This window comes from Nannospalax galili, unplaced genomic scaffold (genome assembly GCF_000622305.1).
Source record: "Nannospalax galili isolate Female #2095 unplaced genomic scaffold, S.galili_v1.0 scaffold768, whole genome shotgun sequence".
NCBI lineage: Eukaryota > Metazoa > Chordata > Mammalia > Rodentia > Spalacidae > Nannospalax > Nannospalax galili.
In genome coordinates, this window is record NW_008360317.1 from 3,633,944 (window position 1) to 3,640,477 (window position 6,534).

General features: G+C 38.1%; 1 pseudogene; it reads left to right on the forward strand.

Moving 5' to 3' along the window:
* The first annotated feature begins 6,036 nt into the window (after window positions 1-6,036).
* The window catches only part of LOC103727253, a 1,678-nt pseudogene continuing 1,180 nt past the window's right edge, over window positions 6,037-6,534 (forward strand).

Consider the following 6,534-nt stretch of genomic DNA (forward strand, 5'->3'; position numbering starts at 1 on the left):
GATAGAGGAAGACAATAGGATCTGAAAGACCTACCATGTTTTTTCTAATTCTGTGAAGTATGTCATGGGGATTTGGATTGGGATTGCATTGAATCTACATATTGCTTTTGTTAGGATGGTCATTTTCACAACATTAATTCTTCCAATCCATAAGCATGGGAGGTCCTTCCATCTTCTGATGTCTTCCTCAATCTCTTTCTTTAAGGATTTAAAATTTTCATTGTAGAGCTTTTAATGTCTTTGGTCAGGTTTATTCTGAGATATTTTGTTTTTGTTTTTTTTTTGCAGCTATTGTGAAGGGAAGTGTTTCCCTGTGCTCTTTCTCTGATTGCTTGTTATTGGTATATAGGTAGGTTAATTTTGTAAACCATGATTTTACTGAATGTGTTAATAATTTCTAGGAGTTTTCTGGTGGAATTTTTGGCATGTCTTAGATATAATATCATATCATCTGCAAAAAGGGATAATTTGATCTCGTCTTTTCCAATTATTACTCTTTTAATTTCCTGCTCTTATTGTTCTTGCAAGTGTTTCAAGCACTATGTTAAAGAGAAGTGGAAATAGTGGGCAGCCTTGCCTGGTTCCTGATTTCAATGGGAATGCTTCCAGTTTTTCTCCATTTCCAATGATGTTGGCTGTGGGTTTGTTATACATGGCTTTAATTATGTTGAGGTATGTTCCCTCCAGTCCATTTCTCTCTAGGACTTTGAACATAAATGCGTGTCGAATTTTGTCAAAGGCCTTCTCTGCATCTACTGAGATGACCGTGTGGTTCTTGTCTTTGAGCCCATTTATATGATTTATGATGTTTGTTGACTCGCTTATATTGAAGCATCCCTGTATCTCTGGGATAAAGCCGACTTGATCATGGTGGATGATCTTTTTATATGTGTCTGTATGTGGTTTGCAAGTATCTTGTTGAGAATTTTTGCACTTATTTTCATTAAGGATATGGGTCTATAGTTTTTTTTTTTGGTTGTATCTTTACCTGGCTTTGGTATTAGAGTGATGCTGGTTTCATAGAAGGAATTTGAAAGTTCTCTCTCCATTTTTATCTTTTGGAATAAATTAAGTAGTATTGGATGCAGATCTTCTTTAAATGTCCAATAGAATTCTTCTGTAAATCCATCTGGTCCTGGGCTTTTTTTAGTCGGGAGGTTTTGTATTACTGTTTCAATTTCTTTTTGTGTTATGGGTCTGTTTAAGCTGTTAATCTCTTCTTGCTTTAGTTTTGGCGGTTCCCATGCCTTTAGATATCCGTCCCTTTCTGTTAGGTTTTCAAATTTAGTAGCATATATGTTTTTAAAGTATTCTCTTATAATGTTCTATATCTTTCTGGTGTCTGTTGTGATGTTTCCCCTTTCATCTCTGATTTTGTTGATTTGTAGGTACTCGTTCTTTCTTTTGGTTAACCGGGCTAGCAGTCTGTCAATCTTATTTATCTTTTCAAAGAACCAGCTCTTGGATTTGTTGGTTCTTCGTATTGTTTTCTTTGTTTCAATTTCATTCATTTCTGCCCTAATTTTTGTTATTTCTTCTTGTCTGCTGGGTTTGGGTTTTGTTTGCTGTTGCTTTTCAAGTGTTTTGAGTTGGACCCTTAAGTCATTTATTTGTGTTCTTTCTGATTTTTCCATGTAGGCACTTAGAGCTATAAATTTCTTTCTAAGGACCGCTTTCAGCATCTCCCAGAGGTTTTGTTGTGTTGTCCTTTTCATTTATTTCAAGGAATACTTTTATTTCTTTCTTAATTTCTGTTTTACCCATTCATCATTCAGGAGTGTGTTGTTTAATCTCCATGTGTTCATGTGGTGATTAAGGCTTTTCTGGTGTGATTTTAAGCTTTACTACATTGTGGTCTGATAGAACGCATGGAATTATTTCAATCTTTTTGTATTTGTTGAGGTTTGTTTTGTGCCCCAGTATATGGTCTATTTTCAAGAAAGTTCCATGGGGTGCTGAATAGAAAGCCTTTTCTGTTGGTGCCTGGGTGGAATATTTGACCTATCTAATGGAGACAGTGAAGTATTGAAGTCCCCTACTATTAATGAGTTGGGGTTAATCTGGGAATGATCTATTTATAATTCAGTGCTTTCATGATGTGTCTTCACTGTCTTCTTTCTTTTTGTTTTCAACTGTCTTAACTTGTTTTCTTGGGATGTAATATGGGCTTTTACTCTCTTAGTTCTTTTAAAGATATCCCTTTTATTATTGATTTTTAAACAATTTGAGTGTAATGTGCTTTGGTACAGTTTTCTTCATGTTGCTCATGCCTGCAATTTGTTGAACTTCTTGGATTTATTTATTAAATTCATAAACTACAAAAGTATTTTTCCAAATATACTAATTTAAGGAGTTATAAACAGGTTGACAGGAAGGAAAATGAATAGTAGCAACATTATAATCTCAAAGTGCAGGGATATTCAGAAGCTATTAGAAATGGCTTGCTTTTAGGGTCATAGAGGCAGGTCTGCTGGAAGATGTGTCTGGAGAAGGACTTTGATTTTTCTGCATCATGAAGCTTTGGACACCATAGAAGAGAAGACAAGAAAGCCATTTGTGGTCACTGAGCTAGAGAAGGGATAAGAAGGTGAAGGGAGCCGTGTGTCAGGGAGGCTGATGAAGCAGTGATGTGACATACATATCCAGTGTGGAGGAAGGGAACTCAGGATGGGGAACAACATGGGAAACCAAAGGTAAAAATCAACTCCAAATGGGTTAGAGGCCTAAAGTAAAGGAGAAAAGTATGGTATGGAAAATTATCTATTCCTGTGCAACAGATTGTCACATACTTAGTGGCTTAGGACAACATACTTCTGTTGTCTTACAGTTTCTGTGAGTCAAGAGTCCCATGCCTTAGGTTTGATATTGCTGCAGTGATCCAGGTGGGCTGTGGTCTATCTGAAGACTCAGCAGGGGAGGAATCTACTTTCAAGTTCACCCAGGTTCCAAGTTCCTTCAGTTCCTTGCAATTGTAGGAATGAAGATCTTAGCTTCTTACTGGCCTTTGTTGATAATGGGTGCAACTCTTGCCTCAGCTTCTCAAAGCTGTCCCAAGTTCTATGAGACCACCTGAAGTGTTGTATACCAGTGTGTCTTCTTCTACCAAGCCTGCAAAGGAAATCTCTAGAGCATATTTGCTAACAAGACAGAGCTTTTATAATGCAAGACAATTATGTGACATCCCATCACCTCTCCCACAGCCTGTTGATTATACACCAGCCACAGGTCCTACCCTCCACCCAAGGGGAGAGAACTTTACAGAGGCATGGGTATAATGAATTTAGGACCATAAGGAACACCCTAAAGGGTACCCATTACAACCAGAAAACATTGTCAACCAAAGGGAACTTGAGAATAAATGAAGTAATTTTATAAGGAAAATAAGGGTGACATTTTTCCCCTCAAATGAACATTGTGATTGTTAACATGCATCCTTGTTACTGGCCCTCTCTCTTGACAATGCTTGCTGTCAGTCTTAGCTCATCCCCCACTGGACCACCATCCATGTGCAGCTCCTGATAAAGGGTCAAGGTTGCCTCTATCTGCTGTGATTCTGCCTGACTGAGGAGCCTGCTCTGTGGCTATGAAGGAGAATGGAGGGCTTCCTTTGCTGGAAGTGTGAAATGAAGAGTTACAATGGCATGCCTGCTTTTATCTCCTCAGCCAGGCACTTCTTCCTTTTCCCTTTTATCTAATTACCTGCCAGCGCCAGTTTGATTTAGCTTCACCTAATGAGCACACAATAACAGTGTAAAGGAAACATTCATCATTTTCTCACATAAAATAATTCCAAGAGGGGGTTGTCTTAGTTTGGACTAGTAGTTGCATGACGTCACCAAGGATTCATTCCTCAGAAAAAGGAGGCAGTTTTCCAGATGGTATCATGCCTGCCTGCAAGACAGGACTCAATTACTAGAAGGGCTGTTGCAGCAGTCAGTGGGTGATCAGCGAACCTCCCTTCAGCACCATTCAGCCCTCTGGCAAGTCTTTCTGGGTTGCTCTTCATGTTAGAAGTTTTGCATGTTGATCCCTGTATTCAACAGCAAAGACAGGTTCTTTCCATCATTCTATCTTGATTCTGACCATACGCAGACAAACTATGCTGAGTTGTATCAGTTGACTGACTCCTGCCATTTCTACCTATGGCTGTGTTATGTCACTGGAAATTATAGTCAAAGTTAATTAGAAAGTGTGTTCCTTAGTGGGTCAAGGTTTCCTGCACTTTGGAAAAACTATGTCACCCAGCTTGGCCTCGATCTTGAGCTCCTCCTGCTTCAGGCTCCCAAGTGCTGGGATTACAGATGTGCACCACTACACCTAGCTTTACAGAGATCTTTACAGAGAATGATGTAGCATTTCAATGAGAATTGCCTTGTCCAAAAGACTTGTCAAAACCCAAAATTCTTAACATGTAACAGAATATTGAAATAGTTGTCTACCTCAGTATCTATAAAATAAAAGTCTTTCCAATAAGCTTTAAGAGTCACACTGATTTTCGTCATGAACCATGGTTGTCGTCTTTGGCATCCACGTGGTCCTAAGACATCATGATAACCATGTTTCATGAGATAGTAAATAAAGCCTTTGAAATTTTCACATATAAAAGATTACTGCAATTCCAGTAAAATAATTTCATAAAATCCAAATAGGATTCAGAGAAATCTGAAAAACTACACTTTTTTTTTCCTCATTTTAACTTCAGGGTCTAAATGATAAATAACAAGATAATTCAACACAATTGCTGAGTGAAAGAGAAAACTGCAGTTTCAGAAAGCACTGCAGTGCTCTAAGCTGAAGATGTTGTGTTTCCTACTTTGCTGTCTCAGATATTTGCTGGTCATTTCTGGAGGTTATATTCTTTTGTTTTTCAGTATATCAAGCTGTAAACTCGTGGCATGATCATACATTTCAGGATATGTTTTTGGAAGAACATATCGAATTACTTTAGACTTGGCAGACCTTCAGCCCGTGGGTAAAGTTTGACCCTTACTTCTGGTTCATCCGATTCTTGGCAATTATCCTCTATGTGACTGTGTCTGGCAAAGACTTCTGTAGCCTCCATTGTAATTTTATTACTGGGGTTATTCCATTCTAGGAAAGACTAAGGATGTGCTGTGGAGAATTATGAACTGTATATTTTAGCTTAATAAAATGTTGGATGGTGGCGGTGACATCTTTCATGTGATGTAGCACCTCACACTCCATAGCTATGGAGAGTAGCACTTAACTCTTGACCTATTCTGGGTCAGAAACAGGGCTTCTTTTTTCTTCCTCTTCTTCCTCCTTTTTAGCTTGAGGCTGAGCACTTATGAGACCCTTAATAAATATTTGCTAGCTGAGTGTGACTTTTTCCTTCATCAGTCTTCATGTTTATTTACCTTCTATTGCTTTTCTCTATCACTTTCTTCTTTGCTTTTCTCTCATGGAAATGGATAAACATAAAACACAAACTTTAGCCCCCAAATAGCTTAATTAATAAACTCATAATTCTTTGCTAGGTAGATTCATGTAGTCCATGAGCAAACTGGTAAATGTAATGTTTTGACATTTTCAGAAAAGAGCTTAGTTTTAATCCTTGATTGATTTTCCTCTTTAAATTACAAGTCCTTGATAGGAAAAAAGTTTCCTTTTATTCTTATAATAATTGATAAAAAACGTTTCCTTCCCTATAATTAGTAAATATCATTAACGTAACAGTACTGAGAGGATTTAGCATAACAGTCTTAAAGTAAGCATTATTTTAAATATTAAGAGTAGATAGTTGGTCAGCAAGGAGGATGGCAGAGTTCCAGCTCCTTAGAGAGTATTAATGAATCACTGAGTGACTATCACCATTTTACCTGTTGGAACGTGTTATCAGAAATGGGCCTAGTGTATTGAGATCCAGCATAGAGCAGATGGCAGCTACTCCATCCTGAGTACTTGACTTCATCATGACAGTGCCTTTTTGGCTGCGTAGGATCCTTGTTTTTGAATTCAGATTGCTGGCAAATAAAAGGAGTTCATGTAGTTGTTTTTGGCTAAGCTTGAGTCATCATGAGTAGTAGGTTAGGAAAAGGAAAAGGCTCCAAAGAGAAATATCCCAAAGTACCAGCAGCCAAGAAAGCAAATAGAAAGAATCTAAAGCAAAGGGAAAGACACCAAAGATGGAGAGGAAGGTTCCAGTGCTGCCATGCGGCGTGGCTTTCTGTTGACAATATGATCAAATGGCCAAATATAGCCCCCGGCCAGAGCAGTATCCAACAATTTTGAGGCTATTAAAGAGCCCACCTGTCAGGTGGAGAATTCAATACACTCGACCTGTCTAAGAGATCTATAACGTACCATCGTCAACAACGGAAGACTGACTCAGTTAGCATAGCTTTTTACAATGTCACAATGAATGAATGAATCCAAAACACTGCCTGGATATGAAAATTCACCAACCAGTTTGCCTAACTCTCTTGATAATTTGAAGAAGCTGTAGATGCTTGACTTTCAGTATAATTGTATAACTACTGTGGAAAAGGACATCAAAAGCTTATCAAAACACAG